This window comes from Nothobranchius furzeri, chromosome 12 (genome assembly GCF_043380555.1).
Source record: "Nothobranchius furzeri strain GRZ-AD chromosome 12, NfurGRZ-RIMD1, whole genome shotgun sequence".
Classification (NCBI taxonomy): Eukaryota; Metazoa; Chordata; class Actinopteri; order Cyprinodontiformes; family Nothobranchiidae; genus Nothobranchius; species Nothobranchius furzeri.
In genome coordinates, this window is record NC_091752.1 from 54,896,650 (window position 1) to 54,908,429 (window position 11,780).

The window sequence follows — 11,780 nt, forward strand, 5'->3', positions numbered from 1 at the left end:
TATTTTAACCAGAAGATTGGAACTTTTTATTGCAGGGATTAAGCGACACTTCGTATTAATTCCAAGGAAAGAGAGAGAGTCAGGTTTAAATTAGTTTAAATATTTATTTCTACATAATTTAAACAAGTCTAACTTAAACACTCTGTGTACTGATGGACTAAGTTGGAGTGAGACGTGATGAATGATGATGGTGTGTGTGTGGAATTTTATTCAGAACCAGCGGATCCAGAGAAGCAGTTATTTCTGAGTGGGAGTGAATGTTTCGCTCTAAACTTTAGTAGGAGATTTATAACACACACAAAATGCCATCTGTCGGTCTACGTACCCAGGGAAAGCCTCCGTTCAGATCTAAAATGCCGAGGTCCTCGTGGACCCTCTTTGGTACCGAAGGCGGTAGAAAAGCAGCGGTGCCGACCAAACTAGTCTAGCAATGCTTCCAGGTCATGACAGGTTATCACTGGCGTCTCTGAGACCCTAAAGGGGTCGTGAGGTTCAGCCTTTATTCTGAAGGAACTGTTGCGGTCAGGTGTAACTTACAACAGATTTTATCCAGCTTGTCTGAGGTTCTTTATGGAAGAAGAGGAAGTCCGGATGGCGTGTCCGAGACTCCTCTAGACTGCTTAGAACTACAGAAAGGGTGGCGTGGTATAGTTTTTATAATTGTCATATTTTGGTTTACTGGTGAATCAGAATTTGACATGCCAAAAGAGGGTTTATACAAACATCACAGATAACCACACCTAGCCCCAGAAACGAAGGTTCTGATTGGGTGAGACAAAAGGAAATGTGTCGTATGACTTTTGCATTATGTGTCTAGTGTCTAGTGCAAATTTCCAACTATAATATCAAGTAAAATACTACTGATCACAGGATTTTAATATCAAGTAATTAAATTGTCATTTCATAGATTGATTGAACATTGGGCTCACATTATTATTGGTAATAACAAAGTTGTTGATTATGTATTTATCAGAATAGTTCTTGTCTTCGCTTGGTAAAGCAGTTCGAATGAGCAGAGTTCATGAGAGACCTTGGCCGCTATCTCATGTAGATTAGGCTGTCAGAGACTTTATGTCTCTACTCGAGCAGACACAGCAGATCATGACCTTTAGGTCATAAACAGGACATTCATGACGCTACAACAACAAAAGTACAAATACGTTTTTATGTATTTGACAGCTAAAATTTAGGATTACTTGGAATTGTTCTTGTTTTAAATGAAAAATTGAACCTGATATCCAAATGTCTGGCTTAGATATCAAAATGTTACCTTCGAAACCTTTGCTGCACTTTCAGCTGGGCAGACTTTGGGTGTTCTTACTGTTGAGTTTGTAAGGTAATCTGATGAGACTTGACCCAATCCTTCCTGGAGAGTGTCCCATAAAGAGGATTGGTTTAATGGAGTCTTCTGTTCCAAATGGTCCAGCTCAACATAAGACAGCTCTGAAGACTTTAATGGCCACTACATATTATTCAGAATTTAGCTTTTTCTTCCACAACTGGCCCATTTAAAGTGATTTTTAAACCCCAACCCATTTTTAACTTCAGAGCATCAGTGATTAACTTGAGACTGAAGCAAAAACAGAAGATTGATCTAGATGGTTTACAGTTGCCTCTTTGCAAAATCTTATTTTACTTTAATTAAAAAATTATTACTTTAATTGTTAATGGAATGGATGAAATTTTGACAGAATTATTTTGTTTTCATTTGAAAAAAAAAGTTCTCTTTAACCCTCTCAGGCTCAAATTAAGTTTTGGTAACAGGACAAACAACTAAGTGATTCAGGGATACTTCTGAGTAAAAAAATGCTCATGAAATACGTATAGGTAGGTTTTAACTGTTGCAAGTCTGCAACGCCTGCCTCCAGGGGGTTAGAGCCCAAGGTGCAGATGAGCATTGTAATGAGGCTGTCATGTACCTGGGCAGAGGTGAGTCACACCATCTCCTCTCATCAGCTTTGAGTTAATTGTTTTTGACCCCCGCAACCACAATGGCTCTCACCCTGTTTGTGACCTTTTAACCCTTAACCCCAAACAGTGTGTGACAAGTCTCGGGGTCAAGCTGGATGCTGGACTCACAATGGCCCCACAGATAAACTCCGTATTGAGGTCTTGTTTTTATCAGCTTCACCGCCTTACTCACCTCAGACGAATCCTGAAACGGAGGCATTTGGAGTCAGTCATTCATGCCTTCATTACCTCTCGCCTGGACTATGCAAATGCCCTCCTCGTTGGTGTTCCGTACTCTGCCCTGAATCGGCTGCAGGTTGTTCAGAACGTTGCTGCCAGGTTCTTGACGGGTACACACCGACGTAGCCACAATTCCCCTGTCCTGGAACATCTTCACTGGCTCCCTGTCATTTTCAGAGTGCAGTTTAAGTTACTGACTTTTGTTTTTAAAGCACTCAGTGACCTGGCACCTCCCTACCTCTCTGCCCTTCTCACTCCATATGTGCCCACCCACACGTTGAGGTCGGCTGACCTTTTGCTGCTGTACACGCCGCGGATGAGTTTCAAATCGCGGGGGGATCGAGCATTTGTGCATGCTGCCCCAAAGCTATGGAACTCATTGCCCATTGGAGTTCAGCAGGCTCCATCTCTGGCAGTTTTTAAATCTTGTTTAAAGACCCACTTTTACACTTTGGTTTTTAGACAATGACTCGTTTTAGTGTTTTATTGTATCATTGTTTTAATGTGTTCTTAGTATTCATCATGGTTTATCTGCCTTTGATTGAGATTTTTATCCTTTGTTTTAGCTCCTTGTAATGGTTGTGTTTTGTTTTAGCCTGTGTAGCACTTTGGGCAGCTCCCATGCTGTATTTTAAACGTGCTATATGAATAAACTATGCTATGCTATGCTATGCTAATTCTCCACAGGTGAGGAGCAGAGGGAGCGGCAGCTGCAGGAGATTCCCAAATCAGGGACGCGGGTTCAAAAGGAGGATGGAGACACCTCACTGTGCTGGATGATTGCACCAGTTTAGGTAGCCCCAGCCACTTGTTTTGCTCTTGTTCGTTCATGTTTTGACTCGCTCTTTGACTATTGGATTTATGACCTCGGACTGTTTTTTTTTGGACTACGTTTTGGATTACCCCTTACGTCTGGTGTTTTTTTCCTTCCCCTCAGGATCCTCACGCCACCTGCTCCACCTTCACTGTCTACGTACTCTGGATTTCACACATCACGTCCCATCCTCCTCCGTTGTCCCTATTTGGTTTCCCTCTGCTACCTCACCCCTCCTGGGGTGCTCACCCTCTGCCCAGCGCTCTCCTCGGCTTCCCCTCCTCTCTCGTTCATCCCAAACGCTACACGGACATGAGCCGCACCGCTCACTCCAGCGACAACCGCCGCTCAGGCGTCCGGAACGGAACCACCTGCTCACGCCTCGGGAGGAATGGTTTCACCCGGACGGGAAGAACCTGGATATCCGGAAGTCACCCACTTCCGTTTGGCTTCACCTCGGCAATGTCCGCCCTTATCTGGTGAGTTTGAGGACTGTTTTGGGTTTTTGCTTCAGTGCCGCCTAGCGTTTAAAGACTCTCCGAGATCTTTTCCAACAGACTCTATGAAAATCTCTTTTATTGTGGGACTACTGAGAGGCAAGGCACTTAGGTGGGCGGAGGCCAAGAGCAGAAATCCTAGCTTCCTGTCTGGTTCGTACTCTGATTTCCTGGAGGATTTAAAATTTACTTTTTGTAGCTCTGAAACCACCACTGACATCAGAAAGAGACTGTTGCACCTCTCATAGGGACAGAGGTCTGTGGCAGACATGTCCCTGGAATTTAGGACCCTGGCTGCGATGACATCATGGGGGGATGATGCACTTAAAGCGGCTTTCATCGAGGCTTTGAATGATCGGGTAAAGAACCAGCTGGCTCTGCGCCCCGAGCCACCCACCTTGGATGGGTTGATTTCATTGTGCATATCAATTGACAAGAGACATTGGGAGGTACAGAAGTCATCAGCAAAGGATCTGTCACCACCGCCAGTTCATCGTCATCCCATAGGTCTCCTCCTCCGGACTCACCTGAGGAGCCTATGCAGGTGGGACGTGCTCACTTGACACCTGAGGAACGCAGACACCGCTACAGTAAGGGTCTGCGCTTCTACTGTGGTCAACCTGGACACATTGTACAGACCTGTCCAGCGGCGTCAAAAGGACGTGCCCACCAGTAGACCCGGGAGTTCAGGTGGGCAGCCATTCAGGTAACGAAACCTCCCGTTTTATCATTGACTGTTCTGTGACTTTTAACAGTCGTCGTCACCAGATGACTGCTCTAGTGGACTCTGGATGTGAACAGTCGCTGGTGGATCCGCAACTGGTGATTGAGTGGGAACTAACCACTCAACTGCTTCCTGAGCCATTAACGGTTTCCTCTCTGGACGGGAGGCCTTTGTCCACCATCACAAACCGGACCCTACCACTCCAGCTCCAGGTCTCAGGTAACCACACGGAGACAATCTCACTGTTTGTGTTCCCCTCCCCGCAGAACCAAGTAGTGCTGGGTCTTTCTTGGCTTAGGGTACACAACCCACAGTTGGACTGGAGAGCCAGCCGTGTCAAGACCTGGAGTCCGGAGTGTCATCGGACCTATTTAACCTCTGCGCCATCTGGACTTAAGGACTCTGTAAAGACTCCAATGGAGCTACCTGATCTTACCCAGGTACCCCATGAATACCATGACTTACAAGTTCAGCAGAGACCAAGCTGCCATGTTACCACCTCATCGCCCTTTCGATATTGGCATTGAACTGTTGCCGGGGGCTCCGCTCCCCACCAGCCACCTCTACAGCTTATCCAAGCCTGAACAGGACTGTATGAGGACCTACATCACCGAGGCCCTGACCAATGGCATAATCAGACCATCCACCTCGCCCCTGGGAGCCGGGTTTTTCTTTGTGGCAAAGAAGGATGGGTCGCTTCATCCTTGTATTGATTACCGGGGCTTAAACCAGATCACAGTCAAGGACAAGTACCCGCTTCCTCTGCTCTCATCCACCTTTGAGCCGGTTCAAGATGCCACCATCTTTACTCATTTGGACCTTCGCAATGCTTATCACCTGGTCAGAGTCCGCCAAGGTGATGAATGGAAAACAGCTTTTAAGACACCCCTGGGGCACTTTGAATATTTGGTAATGCCTTTTGGGCTCATAAATGCTCCAGCGGTATTTCAAAGACTTGTGAACTCTGTACTGGGAGACTACATTAATGACTTTATGACTGTCTATCTTGATGATATTTTGATTTTCTCCAGGTCCATTGCTCAGCCCTAGAAACATGTTCGGGCCGTACTCCAACGGTTTTTGGAGAACAGATTATTTGTTAAGGCAGAGAAATGTGAATTCCATGTGTCTGTAGTGAAGTTTCTGGGCTTTGTTATAGAAAGCGGACGACTAAGGGCGGATCCAGAAAAGGTTCAGGCGGTGATGGAGTGGCCTACCCCTGCTACCAGGAAGCAGCTGCAATGGTTCTTGGGCTTTGCAAACTTTTACAGATGGTTTATCCGTAATTATAGTCAGACTGCAGCTCTGCTAACAGCCCTTACCTCTGTAGTTAAGACCTTTTCTTGGTCCCCAGAAGCCGAAGCTACATTCAGAACACTTAAAAAGAAGTTCACCGAGGCTCCGGTCCTTTCCAGACCAGACCCCAAACAGCAGTTCACTGTGGAGGTGGACGCATCAGACACCGGGGTTGGAGCAGTCCTCTCCCAGGCATCCCCGGTCGACCACTTGCGCCTTCTTTTCACGGCGCTTGACGCCCACCGAGAGCAGGTGTGACGTGGGGGACAGTGCGTTACTGGCTGTGAAACTGGCTCTGGAGGAGTGGAGGCATTGGCTGGAGGGGGCTGAACTACCATTCATTATTTGGACAGATTATAAGAACTTAATCTACCTCAAAGAGGCAAAGGGACTGAATCCCCAACAATGTAGGTGGTCCTTGTTCTTCTCCCGCTTTAACTTTGTTTTGTCCTATAGATCGGGGTCTAAGAACACGAAGCCTGATGCCCTGTCTCGCCAGTACGCCTCTGAGGACGAAACGGCTCCTAGCACCATCTTGCCTGCCTCCTGCATTGTTGCTGGAGTGACTTGGCCTATAAGAGACCAGGTTCTGGAGGCCCTAAAGGTGGACCCCGGCCCAGGTAACGGACCCCCCAACAGATTGTTTGTTCCCCAGGAACTACGAGGGAAGGTGATTCACTGGGCACACACTGGGAGGTTTTCGATCCATCCTGGAGTGGGACGAACAGTGGCCCTGATTAGGCGCTCTTTCTGGTGGTCCTCCCTCTACAGAGATGTGAAGGAGTCTGGGTCGGCCTGCCATGCATGTGCCCAGCAGAAAGGTACCAATCAGTCTCCCGCAGGTCTACTCAGTCCTCTACCAGTGCCGTCCCGTCCTTGGTCCCATATTGCCTTGGACTTTGTTTGTGGGTTACCACTCTCACATGGTTTTAGTGTTATTTTAACCATAGTGGACAGGTTTTCCAAGGCCTGTCATCTGGTGCCGTTAAAGGCCCTTCCTTCTTCCGCCGTCACAGCCCAGCTCCTAATAAAGCACATTTTTCGTCTCCATGGGATTCCAACCGAGATCCTCTCTGATCGTGGCCCCCAGTTTGTGTCCCGAATCTGGAAGGAGTTTGCCACTGCTCTGGGAGCCCGGGTGGCTCTAACTTCAGGGTTTCACCCACAGACTAACGGCCAATGTGAGCGGATGAATCAGGAGCTGGGCTCCAAGCTCCGATGTGTCTATGCCACCAACCCATCAACCTGGAGTGACCACCTGGCTTGGGTCGAGTACGCTCATTACAGCCATGTCTCCTCCGCCACAGGTCAGTCCCCATTCGAATCCTCCCTCGGATATAAGCCCTCTCTGTTCCCCCTACATACCGATACCACCACCACCAATCCTCAGTTCCTTCGTCGGGCCCGTCGTGCACGGATTGCCATGAGATCGACTCTACAACGGACTGCAGAGAGGATTCAGCGGTTGGCTGACCGACACCGTAGCCCAGCTCCCACCTACTCTCCTGGACAAATGGTCTGACTATCGTCTAAGGATGTTCCCCTAAAGGCGACTACAAAGAAGTTCTCCCCTAGGTTCCTTGGTCCCTTCAAAGTGGCGGCAGTTCCGAGCTCGACGGCCGTGCGGCTGGATCTCCCGTCTTCTTTCTGCATTCATCCCGTGTTCCACGTCTCCGTGGTTAAGCCCGTTGTCTCCAGTCCTCTGTGCCCGGTTCCGGCTCCGCCTCCCCCTGCTCAGCTCTACAAAGGGGGGCTGGTCTACAAGGTTTGACGCATCCCCAACTCACGCCCCCGTGGTCGGGGCCTTCAGTATTTGGTAGACTGGGAGGGTTACGGCCCGGAGGAACGCTCCTGGATTCCCCGGTCCTACATCGGGGATCCCTCTCTCATCACAGACTTTGAGGCCTCCAGGTCCGGCGCTGGGAAGCCAGGGGGCGTCCATGGGGTGGGGGGTGGGGGTGGGGGGGGGGTGGGGGGGTGGGGGGGCACTGTCATGTACCTGGGCAGAGGTGAGTCACACCATCTCCTCTCATCAGCTTTGAGTTAATTCTCCACAGGTGAGGAGCAGAGGGAGCGGCAGCTGCAGGAGATTCCCAAATCAGGGACGCGGGCTCAAAAGGAGGATGGAGACACCTCACTGTGCCGGATGATTGCACCAGTTTAGGTAGCCCCAGCCACTTGTTTTGCTCTTGTTCGTTCATGTTTTGACTCGCTCTTTGACTATTGGATTTATGACCTCGGACTGTTTTTTTTTGGACTACGTTTTGGATTACCCCTTACGTCTGGTGTTTGTTTCCTTCCCCCCAGGATCCTCACACCACCTGCTCCACCTTTGCTGTCTACGTACTCTGGATTTCACACATCACGTCCCATCCTCCTCCATTGTTCCAGTTTGTTTTCCCTCTGCTACCTCACCCCTCCTGGAGCGCTCACCCTCTGCCCAGCGCTCTCCTCGGCTTCCCCTCCTCTCTCGTTCATCCCAAACGCTACATGGACATCTTGTAATAAAGAACTTTACTTTATCAATCTGCCCGACGAGTAATGATTCAGCATTTCTTGGGTTAGGCACTTACCTCGAGTCATGACAGAGGCCCTTTTGCAGTATAACCCAGCAGAGAATCAGCAGAACTCAACAATAGGAGACATCGAGATTCAAAGTTAATGTGATGCAGATGCAGGATGTCAAAACGGAAATCAACTGAGACAAAAACTGCAGATTTCATCCTGAAAATTACAAAGCAGAGCAGCGATAAGATTTTTATGATGAGCTACTTCAAACGAAACCCTGAAAAACAAAACTGAAATGCATCAGGGAGAGAGAAATGATTTCAAAGTTCAACAGAAATGATTTTAAACAAACAGAATGACCATTTAAATGCAAAATAGACACATTTACAATGCATAATCCAAAAATCACAGACGGCCAATCCAGTCATTAAAACTCCATATTAACACACACACGTGATGATATTCATTCCCAGATTATTCCATGCTGTAGTTCTTTTTTAAAACACAGAGCAGTTTTGTTTACCTGTTTTCCCGCTACGTTTCGTTTGCGGCTGCAAACTTCCTCAGGCTGACGCTGACGTTGGCGTCACTTCCTTCGCCGCAAACGAAACGTAGCGGGAAAACAGGTAAACAGGTAAACTAAACTGCTCTGTGTTTTAAAAAAGAACTACAGCATGGAATTAGAGATACGACACAGCAAGAACACACCTAAGATTCCCAGATTATGCTGGTGAAGCCACACAACGAGTCTGCCAAACTTCCAGGAGGTCGTCAGTATTAATTATGCTTAGAGTAAAAGTTGAGCAGACTTCTTCCTGGCTTCCATATTTCCTGGGTTTGTTGATTACATCATCCAGACTGAAGAAGCTCCCTGACACAAAAAGTTCTTGACACCGATTAGTGAGACCTGTGACTGATGACTATCGGTACAAGGCTGAATCTGAATGAAGTGGTTCACCCACGTTTTCCTTGAAAACCTTTCGTATGAAAGCTTTGCTGGTGCCTTTTTTCCCTGGATGCTCAGATTTATGCATGGTGCTTTTAGAAAATCTCATTATCGCTTGAAATGTTGCCATTAAAAAGCAGAAAAAACTCAAACTTTAGGCCTTCTACATACGATTTGACCTTTTTCATAGAGGCTATTAGGAACAGGTATTTCTTGAGGATACCGACTGGTTTTGAAGCTCATGCCTACTGAGATTTTAGCTCTTTTGCTGATGCATTGGCATAACCAGAGTCCTGCAGATCTCTTCACTAGTTGCTTCTGACAGCAACGTCTTTAGATGAAAGGCCTGAAGAAGCGTGCTTCGTTTTCCTCGCTCATCCTGCCTGCTCACTCTCACTCCCCATGTGACATTTCATTTCATTCAGCTGCACCTGTTGAGCGCGTGTGCAGCGAATGCCGAACACCTCCAGCCTCTGCATGGGAGCCGAGCTCAGCCCGCGTGACGCAGCCCAGTGGCTGTTTGATCACTCGATTAGTCACATTGTCCAAAACAGTGAGAACACCTTCCTGTGTTCTCACCACCTTCTTCCTGATTGAGATCAACACCTGCTGCTGGCTACGTGTAGCAGGATGACCACGGCCAACGCTCAGGTGAATCAGAGTCCACCACAGCTGACTGAACAGATCACACACTCAGTACACACACACACTCCCACAAACATGTGAACAAACATGTGAAAGGAAGCATTGTGAACACGGCAGGAAGAATGAGTCACAGAGACATTTGTTTCTAGGTTGTCTGACTTCAGGGTGACAGAATAAAACGTAATTGAAGGTCTAGTACTCCTTGAAGGTATAGATTGGAGCCATGTTACATCACTCTTCTCACTCCCCTCATCCACCTTTTAAATCCAACTATAGTTAATGATTAACCTGCACCTTTAACACAGGACATAATTTGCAGCGATTGCAGATTAGTGACCTTAAGCTGTTTGCCTGACAGGTCATACGACTTGGGCACTTACAGGATTCAAAGCAGTACTGCTCTTTTCTTAAAGGTGTAGAATACTTGTTTAATAAACACACGTGTAGTCTCTTGTAGGAATGAATGCCTTGCAGGCTGTACTCGGTGCATAAACAGCCCAAAAGCACCTGCGTCAGCACAGACAAGTCGCACACGGCAGGATTTGGAGTCTTATTTCCTGATATCTCACCGCAGATTGGATAACAGCAACGCGAGCCACTGAGTTTGTTTGCTCTGAGACATGAAAGCTTTATCTCCACAAACAACACAAGCCTGGAGGAGCTTCTGCCATGTGGTTGAGCTGCTAATGCTAACGTTTAGAGACGTCCAATGCTGATTCCTAGATGCTATAACAACAGTCATGACTAAAGATGGGGGAGTCCAAGCGACCGCTTGACGTAGATCTGTCAGGCTTTTCAAATCCTAGAGTTTCACCAAGCCCCCACAATGTGGGTGAAAAATTGAGTCCAACGCGGAAGTGACAAAAATTGCAGTTCCACCCTCATCCGCTGGGGGCTGGTGTCAGAAGCGAGCAAATCCTTATTGACTCCCATGTTAAAAATACCAATTTCACAGCAGAAATAAACATGTTTACAGCCTGGTACCAAAACATGTTTTTGGTTTAAATTATCTAGTTTACACTCATGACAACTCTGAGGGGGGTGAACTTTTTTCTCACTCTTCTGTTTAAGTGTATTAAAAGACTAAAATTCTGTATAATTAATGAGCATCCGACCCACGTGACCACAGAGCTAGCTCCGTGGAAAGGCCTCAGTAGAGCCTCGGTCTGGCTTGGAAACTGCTCCGGGATTTTGAGTCTCTCTGTTTGTGTATTCTTTTTTGGATATTTTTAGTGCAATTGTTGGACAAAATGACTTGCTGTGGCATTAATTGCACTAATAGAGCGTCCAAGGAGTCTCCGCTTCATTTTTTTCGGAAAGTAAAATTATATTTATGTATTTTAGGTCACTGCCGAGCTGAGCTTAGATTTTAACATGTACTGTTTAACCATGAAATTTAAATGTAATAGGGCAAAACCCAGTGCATTTAACATAATGCTGCACTTTAGAAAATGGGTTGAAATATAACATGTTGGTGGAGCTGGGTTCCGACTATCGACTTGTGGAGCTCTCGGGAGACCGATGTTTTCCACCCGGGTCTCCCCTCCCCGCAGCTCGGCGCATCTCTGTCTGATCGCGGCTTCTGACTGCTGCGCGGGCTGCCGGCTTGTGGAGCTCTGGGATGGAAACCTTTCCACCGGTTGTCCCCAGCGGCAGCTCTGTGCATCTCAGATCGCAGCGGCGCTTGTCTGCTGTGCGGCTGCCAGCTTGTGGAGGTCTCTGAGACCACTGTGTTCCACCCGGTTTTACCCAGCGGTCAGCCCAGGATATCTCTGACTCAGAAGCTCTGGTGTTGTGCACAGTTAACTCCAGTTTTAGCTAGGTTGCTACCTCCGTTAGCTTAGCTCCCACCTCCATGTTAGCTTTGGGTTAGCCAGGGTTAGCTTCCGGTTAGCTTGTACGTAGCTAGTTTGACCGGGTGTCGTCAGTTGATCCCAGCCTTACAGCCCCACCCTCAGCTCCCCCTCTCTTCCCTTTTGTGGAATTGTCTGGGCATGACGGAACCTGTGACACGGTCAAAATGGCGGTGGTGGCCTCCTCCCATTTAGCCTTAAAAACGTGTTATTGGAGCCTATGGAAACCCATTGTCCAATATTTATATGTCGATGAGTTTCACCGACTATTTTCTATCAGAAACTAATGCAGAAGATAGATGTAGGT